The 13842-nt window shown below is 42.8% G+C and overlaps 1 protein-coding gene across 8 annotated transcripts in view; it reads left to right on the top strand.

Moving 5' to 3' along the window:
- dzip1 (DAZ interacting zinc finger protein 1) overlaps positions 1-13842 on the top strand; it is a 47677-nt gene that overhangs the window by 21673 nt on the left and 12162 nt on the right. For 7 of the 8 annotated variants that reach the window (XM_041032118.1, XM_041032123.1, XM_041032122.1 and 4 more), the window contains exons 1-3: positions 33-128; positions 5404-5663; positions 8465-8604. The gene's annotated coding sequence lies outside the window, so the exon portion shown is untranslated. Of the gene's footprint in view, positions 1-32; positions 129-5403; positions 5664-8464; positions 8605-13842 lie in introns of those variants that run through there. The other variant, XM_041032117.1, reaches the window with a different exon arrangement.

The raw sequence follows: 13842 nt of genomic DNA, 5'->3' as shown, positions 1-13842 counted from the left end.
GCGTCGGCACAAACGGTAACGTGATGTCCGAGTCGTTTTCCTCTTCCCCTCGTCTCATCCTGGACTTTGACTTGAGGTACGCGGAGCTCCTGTCGGGGACAACACCGGAGTTCAAGTCCTGCGGGCAGGTAAGAACATGTCCGGCAGGGCAGCTCTCACTGTCCTCGTCCTGAACGAGAACAGGTCCACTTTTTAAACTTGAAGCTGCCACTAAACATTCAATTCTATCTTAGAGGACTCAGACATCTTCTTTTTCCGTAAATATAATATGACTCGTGGCATAGCTCGTGTGCAATAACACCTTTCGAGGCGTCAGCTCCAAACGACACATCCCCTCGCGAGGAGCGTTCGGGCTCGGCTGTCCTGCCAAAGCCAACTGCTGATCGGTATCTGAGCCAGGACCGCCAGCGACAAGCGAGACCAAATTAACGCAACGACTTCCTGCCGAGACTTTCAAAATAAAATCATTTTCGCGAACACATTTGAAAACGAGATAAAATCATAGCATTTTTATATTCGGCGCATTAGATTTTAATCAGAGAAAAATAAAAATAGCCAGCCACAACTGGCAGTAGATTGTCATTTATTACCCCTATTTGGTCACCAGAATATCCCATATTGTTATGTGAAGTCATCATAGCACTGTTTTTTAAGAGCATATTTTTAGATGTTTTAAATGGGTGAACTCCCATCCAGGCTCAGTGCCCACGCCATCTAACCATCCCACGTGCAACTCAGAAGGCGCAGAAATTCCCCTTAAGTTTGAGATTTGCGGCTTCAGGCTACAGTCAAACCCTTATTGTAGTCTTGCTCTGGTAGCTTATGTAATTGTCCATGAGGCAGAATTTGTTTATTGCTCTGTCTGTTTACATCTGTAGATTTTAATTACAATATAGACCGTTTTATTAAAATTAGTTTTTTTCTCATACACTGAGTTTTTATACACCAAACTTTTCCGTTGTACTCCTGTCTAAATCCAGAAGGTTTTTTATACATCGTTTCTTCAGATATCATTCATAGCCCGATGTAGTTAACGTTTTGTTCCTAAAAACATGTCAACATGTTTTGTGTGATTAAGGGAGTGGCCATAAGACCTTCTATGACTAATTGTTGTAATCAGCTGCAGTTAAAATCATCCTATCCATGTTATGCTTGCTTTTATTTTGACGACAAAATGGTCCAGTGTCGGTTTTTGTTCTGGGCGGCTTGACGCTACATCTGCGCCAGTCATCTGTCCCGGCTGCCTACCCGGTGACGCAACCGCATCTCTAATCACACTCACAGGCAATTTTAGTGGCCTGGAACAACTGGTGGCGGAAAATCAGCAGAATTACAGCAATATAGCAAATGTATAGCAACTTAAAACGGAAATGACGTAAGCAGCAGGGATCGTTTTAGTGTTTTTTTTTAAATTATTCTTATTCTGAAATTGTCTTTCAGTTCTCACTGGCCATTTACATTGACTAAATAGTGGCTTTAGAGTAACACATTTAATATTATATATTTATTTCATAGGGTATCATTTTAATATCGCTGTAATGACCGTTAATATTCATAAAGAGACACAGGTCTGTTGTATTGAGTAGTGCGTCTGTGGAGCATCAATAGAGAGGGTAATGTGTTTACATCTTAATGTGTGTTTCTGAGGCTACCTAGCTATTGTAAGCGTCTCTCTACAATGTGGCTTTTAAAACATGCCATCTGCGACTGAAGTTTCCATACAGGCAACAGGAAGGAGTTAAATCCTCAGGCGAGCACGAGGCGAGTCATTTCAGCACCATGGACAGATTCCAACATGTCAAGTCAATAATTGGGATAGTGCATGAGAGAAACGCATGCGTGTGTTTGTTTGTGTGTGTGTGTGTGTGTGTGTGCGCCTGCCGCTTCGTCATCATCCTACATAGGTTTTCCTTTTCCACTAGACACCATCAGACTTGAACACGTGATGCAGTACAGTTGAATTTACAGTGCTATCCGGACTCTGCAAGCTCCAACTAAAGGCATTTTACCCTGAGTAATGGACTTCCTTTAAGCCTGCACTGATCAAAAGCTTTTGTTATTTTGCCTAAGATGCCCTCCATCAAGGGATTTAACCAGGATGCGCTTTGGTATGTATTCTGTTCAATCCTCTTTCAGCACTGAATGCACTCTGCCCTCTTGCTCTGACACTGACTTAATCTGCATGGGAGTTTAGTCTGTGGCTCACCTCTCTTTGTGTTTGAGAGGAGTCACATCCCTCATCCTAAGGGGGCGGGTAAAGAATCTGTTATGGAAAGTGTCAGGATAAGAAATATCTCATTGTCTAAAGGTCATTCAGAAGTGGACGTTAAGTTGTGTGGCTCAGTGATGATAACATCCTGTGTCAGCGTGCTCTTTACCTGTAAGGCTTCTCCCAGAGTCGATGCGATACAGTCCTCATTTTGCAAAAGAAACCTTTTCTACAAATGGCATGCTGATTAAAATCTGAGCAGAATCCCTGATGGGAAAGAATCTGCATTAATGTTTTGTGCAGTGAAGCGAGACTTGTGTTGTTCTGGCTGTGCAGCTGGGATATTTATGAGGTCCCTGATGCTCTCTACACAAGCCTTATGAGAAATAACCCCAGGAAGTGCTGATTCAGCCAGCTGCAGCAACATACAGGCCTCCCAATAATGGAACCAAAGCTTCCTGGAAATTATGATTGGATTGGTTTGGGATTTCTGTTTATCTGGTTTTGGTCTTTTTCATTTTCAGCGAGGCCAGTTTGATGCAGCCACTGATGCGTATGTATTTTGTGTTTATTGGAATTAGTATTGATTTTGAAATGATATTGAGAGGCATTCAGACAGTTCACTTTTGGACTCTTGCAGCGCGAGAGTTTCTGGGCAATTCTAGCAAACGAGCAGCCTGAGACGCTATTAAGGAAAGCAAATGGAATGTAAAGCAGCTGCACACAAAAAAAAAAAAAATGGAGAACAATTTTAAGGGAAAAAAAAATGCACGGTGGGGCATCAAAGAGAGCGTCCTGTTTTGCTGCTGATTCATTTTGTAGTAGAGCATGAAAAATGATCCAAAACTTAACAGCCTCGCAGCATAAAGAAATACCCGCCTCTTGCTGCTCGTTCTGCAGGTTATAGGAAAGGATATAAATGAGAATAAGACAAATGCAAAGTGTGGAAGATAAGAAAAGTGAATCATTTTAACTAGCATACATGCTGAAAGTGATGCCACCAATGAGACTGCCCCCCCCCCCCCTAAAAAATGACCCCAGAGGTTGTCTGTGTAAGCAGCTCATTATGACCCACAGGTATTCAGCCTACAGAACACATCTGCACACTGTGGGCTTCTTAACAGCCTTCACCTGTGGATCTGGTAATGATGATGTGTCACATTTTATGTGTCTTTCATTTTACATTTCCACGCCTTGTAATTTGTATATATTACATTTGTTCCATAACCACAACAAAAGAGTAAGAACTCTGCAAAGTAAATCAGGAGTGTGATGCAAACTATTTATTTCTTGAACTTATTTATTTCTCAGCTATAATTAAGAACAGTACAAATATAAAATTAAAGACACTAAAAACGTGCCACATCTGCTCACATCACCATCCTCTGAGCCACAGGTGAAGGCTGTGTGTACAAAAAGAAGCCTAAAGTGTGCAGATGTGTTCTGTAAGCTGTCACCGTGGAAAAGGTACAGATGGCGGTGCTGTCATGGCGGCAGCTGCTCCTTCGTCCTCTCCTGCCTCCAGCTCCTCTGTGTGCTAAACATCTCCTGTCATGTCAGACTCCTGTCATGTCTCGCCTGCCCACTGGTTGCTGTCACTGATCACCTGATAGTCACCTGACTGCTCAGCTGCTGCTCAGCACCTCATTAGTCCCCGTGTACGTAATGGGCAGGTTACCTGCTGTTGTTTATCAGGTGTTGCTGCAGTTTCCTGTTGAATTTTCTTCATGTGTTCTGACCGCCTTCTGTCTCTGACGGTTTGATGCCTACCTCTGGATTTGTTTGTTGTGCTGACTGGCAACCTGTTGCTGTTTACAAGCCTGGAGTCTGTTTATTGGTGCTAGTTCCTTCATTAACTGCTATTGTTGCTGTAAATACTGAAAAATCACGATACTGAATCTTGGTGCCACGATTAACAGACGAAAGCCGCAGACTCAGTGTTTACAAAGTTTTTGGAGGGTTTTTTGGGGCTAAAGGCCAAATCTAGCAAAGGTACTTATTTTTTAACTTCTCTCTGTTTATTAAACAGAGACAAGTTGTTGTTTCAGCCCTTTTCTCTTGGCAGATATGTTAGAAAGTGTTTTATGGAGAAGCCGTGCACATTTGTTGACCTTTATCTACTAATTTAGCACAATAAAGAGTAGCATCTTGGCAGTAAGTACTCATTTGCTCTGCATTGTTAGTAGAAATTTGTCCCAGTTGTTTCATAACACGTTACAGGTCCTGGAAACACTAAAAAAAATACAAATAAAAACAAAACAAAACAGTCAAAGGATGCCAAAAACATGTCGCCATGCTCGCATGAGTAGACAAAAAAACTGAAAAATGTAGGTATTTATACATCAAATAGGAGGAAAGCCTTTTGGATTTCTTACATTCGACCTCTGATCGCACTTGGAGTGTTGTTGAGTCCAAATGTAATCGAGTGGTTTCTACAGATTCAATGGAAAAAGGGCCATATCTCAATAAGACTAATGGGGTTTTCAGACCCGACACGACAGCGGCACTGCTGCGCTCTGAAACCCATTGTTTCCAAAGGCCACGTCACAACGGTTTATCGCTGCTTTGAGCAAAGCACACATGCAGCACGGTGCACGGCGCTCGGCGAGATGTGACAAATACCTGCGTGGCTGTTGAATTGGCAACGCAAATTGCGTTGTGTCTGAAAAGGCCATAGGAGTCTAGAGCTGTGCTGGGAGCTCCGTGAAGCTGTACTACTTAGGTACAGTGGTGCTTTGAGCTAAATGCTAACATACTCACATGCTGATGCTTACTATTTTTGCTATTTTAGATTAATGCTACATTCATAGAAAATGGGAAGAACCATCTCAGCTGTTATTACAGTCAACACAATATGAGTTCTCTTAGTTTCAAAAAAAGTTTTTCCAGGTTTTTCCTCTTTCAGATATTATAGAAAGTGCCTCAGAGAGAAGCTGCGTAACTTTATCGACCTTCATCTGAAAATGGAAAATGTACATTAAACGGTAACATCTTGGCTGTCAGAACGCGTTTGCTCTGCTCTGTTGCCAGAAACGTGCTCTCTTTTTTTTTTCCCAGGATTGAATGTGTTGATTGTAAATCTTATTATTAGATACCTTGCAGCATCTTTGGTTTTATTGAATTGGCAGCTCTGGCCATTTGCCTCGGCTGCATGCGGAGCGAGTGACTGAAGATGTGTGAACTCTCCACCACAGGGATCCACCAGCAGTCCCGCAGACCTGCGGCGTGGCGACGGCACCACGCCAACCTGTGCCGGGCTCCCACCACAGCCTCGTCCAAAACGCTTAATCAAAAGGGACACTCTCTCCACTTGGTCCCACATGAAAAGGAAGCTGTTGGCCCACGCTGTGCACCTTGGCAGCTCGACAGAGAAGAACCCAGATTGGTCGACTATCCGCTACGCTGTGTGGACACTGGAGAGGAGGCCTGCGATACAATCTGCATTTTCTAGCAGGTAATTGAAGCTTTGGGGACACAGTTGATGGTGATGTGTCCTGCTGTGGCCTAATCAGCCTTCCTGTCTGTACCATCAGCACTGATGGATGTTTATTGTCTCCTCGAAACAGGGCCCGCATGTCACTTCTCGCAGAAGTTGATTCGAGCCGCTGAATGAATGTCAGAGGGAAAATTACTGTAATTTTACTCGTCAGGCTTTATTGTAGCATGTACCCCAATATTAAGGTCACCTTTTTTCCTGACTTGGCTGATTCATTTAGACACTGCTGTGCAATTTCACTGCCAAACATACCACATGTATGACTCTTTGATTTATACATTTAAGATCGCGCCTCTGTCTTTCCATTATCTCATGGTTTCTCCTCCTAACATACAGTGTGTGTGGGTTTTTTTTTGTCCTGCTGCTGCACAGAAACACTTACTTCAGATTACAGTGCAGTGGGAGTCAAACCTCGGGTTAAGTGTTTGACTTCCATTGTACCAGTCCAGTCAAATTCCATAAAATACAGGATAGTGTCTGAATGTCTTGCACCGACACGCTTTAAAGAAAGAAGTTAAAATGTACGAACGTCTCTGTGCTCGACTGCCTTAATGAGAAATTAATTGAAAGAGAGTCATTGCTCACATTAACTAAATAAATGTTGCACTGGCTGATTCAGGAGAAGGCTTTAATGCTGACAGTCCCAAGGTTGGAGTAAATGCACAGCGTTAGATTTAAAGGGGAGCAAAGAGGAAAATAATCAGATTTAGAATAAAGGAATAACAAGACGTTCAGGGCAAGAATCGTCTAAACCTTGAAGGTAAATGTCTTTTAATTAACATTTCTCCTTTATTCTTGAGAAAACCTTTCAAACAAGTTTCTCATGCAGCAAGATATAAAGTGTTCAAAGTGAAACCCCCAAGTAAAATGTGATTATTGATGTGTGTAAACTCAAGTTGTGATCAAGGCAAAGAAAAATGATTTCATTATTTTATGGAAGATTTGACAGTTACCGGGCTTTTTTAAAATGTTTATCTTCTAACTTGTGTGAGAACGCACTCTACCGCTGCAACCGTTCACACATCCACCTATGTAGTCATGTTCTGCTGGATCAGAGAGTTTAATGAGGTCACTGTGCTCGGAGGATGACTGTGAATGGAGTTTTTCTCTTTGAACTTAGCTGTGTCAAAACCCTTTTTCATCATAAAAAGCCCAATCTGTGACTGAACTGTGAGGCTTTTTTTTAAATAAGTGACTTATTAGTGCCGCTGTTGTTTTTTTTTTTACTGTTAAATTCACTCACTGTATATATTAATAGTTGTTGTTTGAGGAGCATTCAGGGTCAACAGTTAGAGAGACTACATGATTTCATTCCATTGATTAGACTCCTCATTAGTTTAATCAAAACAGACCATTCTGGGGTCGTTGTAAATCACAAGTTAGAGCCTGGTTATTCTTGGATCATTTTAAAATGATCACATTTATTCTGATGATCACAACTTTACATATTTAGCACCTTGAAAACATGGAAGCGGTGAGGTCTTATTAGCTTACTGTGCAAAATTGGATTTGCACATTTAGATTTTCATCTTAGCAGACTTGATTGTTGTATTGTATGTGACCAAGATGTTTCACAATAACTTAAAGGAATAATTTAACATTTTGGGAAATACGTTTTGTTGTTGAGAGCTAAAGTTTAACCTAGAGATAAATGCTTAGCTTGGCTAAATACTGAAATTATTCTGCCTTTTTCAGTCCCACTTCACGATCTGAAATTTCAATTTCTGTATTTGAACATTTCGGGAGAATGCATGCAGACACAAAGCATTCAGTACTGGCCAGTTAATGGTCCATCCAGCCAGTGTGTGTCTGTGCCAGGTTAACCATGCCTTTGAGCTGAGTCAGGGGCTGTCGGGCCCACGTTGTCCAATAACTCTGGCAGTCGGTTCACTATTTTACAGCCAAATTTACAGCAACATTGCTTAAGACTGCATGCCACATGAATTCAGTCAGCACACAGTCCAGGCACACTCGAAACTGTCCCGCTCCTCGGCCTTGTTTACGCAACCCGTGTTTCCAAATTGTGTCTGCGCCTGCTGGCATCTGGGCCTCTTTGTTGTATTAGCCACAGAGATGGAATAATTAATGCCTGGCCAAATCTGCCATGCGTGCTCATGCCTGTGGGTCATGATTAAATTCATGTCATAACATCTGCAGGTACTCAAGCCTTTAGCAAGTAAGAATAAAAAGAAAAAAAAAAGATTTGCGCAGCGCTCTTTGGGTGAGGTGGGAATTGAAATAAGTCATTATCTACAGAAAACACCTTCCCGAGAGGCAGCGAGGAGAGGCTTCAAAAGGATACTTTATTGTCGCAATCCAGACACAGTGCAGAAAATAGGAGAAGCGAGCAGGGAGAATCTCTGTGCGGCCGGTTATGGCAAGCTGCTTAGGTAACCGCAGTACACACCAAACATCAAAGCCTTAAATATTCAAGGAGCCCTGAGATGGCGAGAAAATGGATTATTCCTCGAGTAAACACATACACATAGAATATGAGCATGTGACAGAGTGAGAAAAGGGGTCTGCAAGGGAGCATTTGGCAAACTGAAGTGGTTCAAGATGAAGGTAAAATGGTAAAATATGATGAGAGGAATAGAAAGAGAATGTCTTTCCGAGACAAGAGGTGGTATTACAGCAGGACAAACACTTTCTCGCCAGCTCTTACCAGTAAAATCAATTCAGCTGCCCACAGTATCCAGCTGTCACCGGTGACAGTACTAATATTGTGATGCTTCTGTCGTGCTCTCCTCCCACATTAGGTGCCATTTCTAAGGAAACTGCTCCCCAAGGTGTCTGAGGCTGTGATGAAGCATAAAACCTGGAGCCTACAGGACCGAGTCACCACATCAGAGACAAAATGGAAAAATGAGTCTGTGGACGTTACTCCGGGTATACGTGGGTAAGATGTCTTGTGATGAATAGCTATCCTTGTTTCCTAAACTCTGCTCCCGTGTAGCAGCTTCATCACCACGCGGCTCTATCTTCATACATCTAACTCGCTGCCTGATGAATTGGAGGCTATGGCAAAGTCGCCGGACCTCGCATCAAACTCGAAGGCATTTCGTGCACAAACACAAATGCTCACACAGACCGTGTGAGGAAATCTAAGATTGCGAGATAGATGAATGTGCGCATTAGAATTGCAAAATATTCAGACGCTTGTTTCATGGATTTGTGTGGATTTGTTTGTTAAGAAGCTGGTTTTGATAGTGTCTCGGTGAAAAGCCATGTATCCAGTGGCAACATGCACTTTAATTGGAATTAATTTCACACAGAAATGATGATTGATTACTCCAATCTCTGTATCCATACCAGAAGAGTGACCTTTCTTTACCTGTTAAATATTCATGCTGTCTTGTTGTGGAGGTCCCTTCAGGATAAACCCACATCAATAAGAGATATTCAGTCTACGTAGTTGGAAAGGAGCTTTTCGAACATTATTCAGGGGAACAAGAGTCTTAAAAAATGGCTTTGAATCACAGTTATGATGTGTATTACGACCATCTGGTTAAGATTCAGAATCCCAGAAAGCTCGCGTCGCCCACTCAGCTCAGCTCAGCTCAGCGTGTCCTAGCCTGTGGCCGACTATTTAAAATGCACCGTGCATGTGTGGATTTCTTCTAAGGATAACAGCAGCCCTAATGTACAATCTAAGAAGATTGTTCTGTAAGCTTTAAAAGATCATATCTGATAGAAACGAGATGAAACCATTTCAGACACAGCTTAACGTGAGCCCCAGAACCGGTGCAAGAGGTGCAAGACCGGAGGCCGGGTTATTCTCTTATCGTTGTGGCCAAAGCTCTCCGGCAAAAGCACCCCTCCTGGCATTTAAAACACATGTCTGCGATAACATCATTGGTTCTTTTCTCCCTCCCTCTGGCCTCCAGAGAGAATCTCTGAGCATCTCTAAATGTCACGTTAAGTGCTTCTCTTGTCCCGCGCTGACACAAAAACGAGGTGCTCTCTGAATACAAAGAAGGCCATGCTGGACGGCTGCCATAGCTCAAAGAGAGCGACAGTTATCTGCTCTCCTCTTTTCCTGCTCTCTGCTTCATTTGTTCAAACTGTCAGAAGTAACATTTAGTCTCTAATAGGCCTACCCAAAGGACAGCAAAGACTTCCACTCCACAATCTAACTAAACTTGAGAGCACAATATGGCTGTTTGGAAGGTCGGTATTAACATTGTTAATAGAACTCAAATTAAAACACTCCTCCCCTCCCTGTGGTACAGGTATATCTATAAGCAGAAAGAGCATAAGCAGTGCGCTAATTGTCGTGTAGCTTAATACTAAGAGGACAATATAATTACAACCTCCCGGTAAGGAATGCTGTAGAAATTATGACTCCTTTAAATGCTAATGTCATAACAAGATGCTATTTTAGCCGCCTGGAGCTGCGCTTCAGCAAGTGTGAGGCAGAAATTAGATTCCTCCGTGTTGGTTTCCTGTTAATAGCAGCTTCCACTGAGCTTTTTATATCATCATTCACACGCAGTGCAAATTTCAACACAAGGAGGAAGGGCACACTCAGAAAATCAATTAAAAGAAGTGGTTACTTCAACGCTAAGTAGAAGCTCCTTCTCCTGATTGTCACAACAATGTAATGCATTGCACTTTTATAGCAATAGTTTAACAGTTGGGGATTATTTGCTTTCTTGTCAAGAGTTGGACAGGAGAGAAAAGACATGTAGATAGTCTGAGTATGTTATAGTATGTTCCAGTGAAAACTGTTCTCGTGGTGGTGAATAGTGACCTGTGAACTGAATCTGGAAAGAGATGCTGCTGGTTGTTGTTTTGTCTGGTTTACATGTGGGAGGAAGCAGCTTATTTCAAGCATGTCCTGTCCTTATTTGTTCAAAGTGGCTACCATGATGGTGTCATGTGGAAGCCTCTGGTAGCAACAGGTGGACGTTTGGGTACCTGCAGCATCGTAGCTTCATCTCTACAATAAAAACGTTCTAGCTGTAATCTCTGTCTGAAATCTTCTGCAGAGTTTGATCCTCACATGTCTGAGCTAACGAGCTGAGGGAAATAGTGTTTGTTAAACGCCACTGAGACATGAATATTGGATGTGAATATTGAATATTAGCATTGAAAGAGGTTGGATTCCAAGGCTGGACTTGTAGTAATTAGCGATGTTGGAAATGCCGGTGGGATTTTGATGGAGGTTTTCTTACTTGTGGACCAGAATCTGGAAGTTCACTTTGACTCTGTTTCTGGATGTAACGGGATAGAGAGGACATGTGCAGAGTTTGGTGCTTTGGTGGTGCACACACGAGCAGGAGTTTATAATGTCTTCCAATAAAAGTCTGAGTTTAGTTTTATACCCATGAGCACATTCATCATACATTACTCTCTCCATATATTTGATCTCCATTACCTGCGTTCGCTCCAAAGCTGCTGCTGCTGCTGCTGTGGCTGATTTGCCCTATAGAGCCCAGGCCTCCTCGCTCAGTGGGAGGATAAGAAAAAACTGGTGCAAACCTCGTCATTTGTCGGCTATATATAATTCTTTAGTGCTGGTGCGTCTTCTGACCTGAGCAATATTCATAGGGGACAATGAAAGGAAACGGTGGGATGCTTCTCTCTTTCTCCCCTCCCCACCGCCGCGCTCTTTCATCTCTCCTTCCCACAAGGCTGATTCACCACTTGTGACCCCCGCGGCTGCCTTGTTGAAAATAGACAACAAAGTGTCTGAGATGAAAACCGGTGGGCAGTTTGCAGGCTAGATTGCCGCTTGGCTTGGAGTTGCTCAGGCAGCGGCGAGCGCTCTTGCTGAGCTTCCATTTGTCTGGATATTTGGTCACGTTTTAAAAAAAAAAAATAAGGAGCGGGCTGGCACTGCCATGCACCGGCACTGCCTCCAGACCTTTAATGGACATTAACACAAGCCTGGCAGACCTTTTTTTTTTATGGAAGATTTAAAATGCCTGAAAGAAAACTAACACAGAAATTAAGTGGATATATATTTAGATACGGTGGGATCTGAAAGGATGATGGGAAAGTGGTCTCAGATAGTTTTCATTGCCTGTTAGCCTGTGGCTGCCTGTTGATAGACAACATTTAGTGCCTGTTAAATACGTTTATTGTATCCAGGTTATTTTGTATTTCTGTTTCTGTACAATATAGATATTAGATGGTAGATTTACTGTGAAAGGAATAAACATGTAGCATCGACATCATTTTTGTAGCGAGGACAGTAAAAGACTCTTTATTTCATATGTGATCAGCTTTATGTGGCCGACAGGTTAATATTTTATGAGGATGAAAAAAAAAAACTCTGCTTGTTTTCTGTGTTGTGGTTTTAATGTGGTGTGGAAAAAAATCATGCCAGTCAAAAACAAGCCAGTTACTGCAGACAAAAAGCTAAATGACTCCATTTTTTAGCATGTTTTTCATGTGCCTATGAAACAGTGAATGCACACATAAAGAGGAAATACATACACCAATGTGTTTTCACTGTAATTGCACTTTTAATTCTTTGTTTTAATTTAGACATTTTAAATCTTCCATATTTCTTTCTCCTGACAAAAATACTCTTTTGAGCGCTTTTGAGAAAAATGCCAGCCGCTGTGGGAAAACTCTGCCGTCTTGAAGTTCCGTTTTCAACGTCCTATCATCCGAATCCGACTCTTCAAAATATCTCAAGATGCTCATTGGAGAGCAGGGATACAGTGAACGTAACTGTACACAACATTTCAGTATGCAGAGCGGTCTGAAGCCATCTAGTCCTGTGCCGAGGAAGATAAGAACCTCCTTCATGAATAAAGATGTTTAGGCATCCTCTCCTCTCTGTGTTCAATGTGTACTTGTTACAGCGGCCATTATTTATAGTCCCACGAAGGCCCGGAGTGGTGAGAGTGGGTCTCATGGGGGATTGGGAAGTGGAGCCACTGCTACCTATAGTGGGAAAGATATACCACCTCACCCCCGCTGAGAACTTCGTGCAGGAAATGAACTCATAAATCAAGCAGTAAATTGAGTGTAGGGCTGTGCTTACTCACCTCCAGAGGTCCGCTCCTCTTCCTCCACACAGCCCTGCTCCTTTTTACTGCGTGACTAATGCAACGCCGCAACTTCTCTGCCCGCATGTGTGTCTCTCGCTCTGTTAAACTCTCATCAAAAAGTGTGGATTTTATTTTCAAGTAAAGCATCATAACTTTGGCCCGGAGGCTACAAGCGAGCGTAGGAACATCTAGGAAGGAGGAAAACTGTGCGGAAAAGCGAGTCTAGCTGGGATTTGGGGCCAGAAACAAGCACATCAGCATCTTGTCCTACAGCTGAACTTCACCGCCTCATTGTGATGCCACTGGTGAGAGCTGCCTGTCTTTACCCGGACACAGTCTGTGAGGAGAGTCTCCCCCTGCTCGCCTCAGGCTATCCCGACAGTCACAGGCCCTGTCCGGAGGAATTAAAATCTCTATTTATCAGATCTCGACTGAAGCTGTCCAGGGACTGGCCGGGGAAATGGCACGCAGTCAGCCTCTCCCAGCAGTGGGACTCTGATGGAGAGTTCAGCATGCTGGGATGTGCCCATGCAGGGTGTTTCTTGACAGCATATGTGATGTTTAAAAAAAAAAAAGAAAAAAAAAAGAAGAAGACTTTCATCCTGGCTTTACACTTTGTTTCGCTTTGTTTAGTGCTGTGCCAGCACCAGCACTGTCCTGAGTGTGAATCATTCTTCAATTCTGTGCTTAAAAGAAACATCCAAAGAACAGTTTAAGACTGATCTTTGGATGCAAGCGGCATTCGCACATGCACAAGTGTGTGCGTACGTGTGAATCCTCCCTGCTGAGCTCTGCTCTATATTAAAGCAGGGACTGTGTCGCCTCCTGCAGCTGCTCTCCATCACAGCAGCAGTAGGCAGCATTTCCTCTGACAGAGAGGGAAGACAGGAGGGAGGAACGGCCATCACTCCTCCACAGTAAAGCCATGAGGTCTGCAGAGCTGACATCAGATCTATACTGACCTCTGCTGGTAAAACACTGTACATGTTAGACTGGCTGTTAGTTCAGCAACTGTAACTTGTAAACCTAGAGCCATATAAACTGCTGTATTCTGCCAACTCCCTGAACTGTAAGACTTTAATGCTATAGATATCATTTGTTCTGTTCCATGGAATTCTTGTACTCCACGA

The sequence above is a fragment of the Toxotes jaculatrix genome, chromosome 24 (genome assembly GCF_017976425.1).
Source record: "Toxotes jaculatrix isolate fToxJac2 chromosome 24, fToxJac2.pri, whole genome shotgun sequence".
NCBI classification, from domain to species: domain Eukaryota; kingdom Metazoa; phylum Chordata; class Actinopteri; family Toxotidae; genus Toxotes; species Toxotes jaculatrix.
Note: the sequence above shows the minus strand (reverse complement) of the source record. Positions and strands in the feature narration are given on the sequence as shown.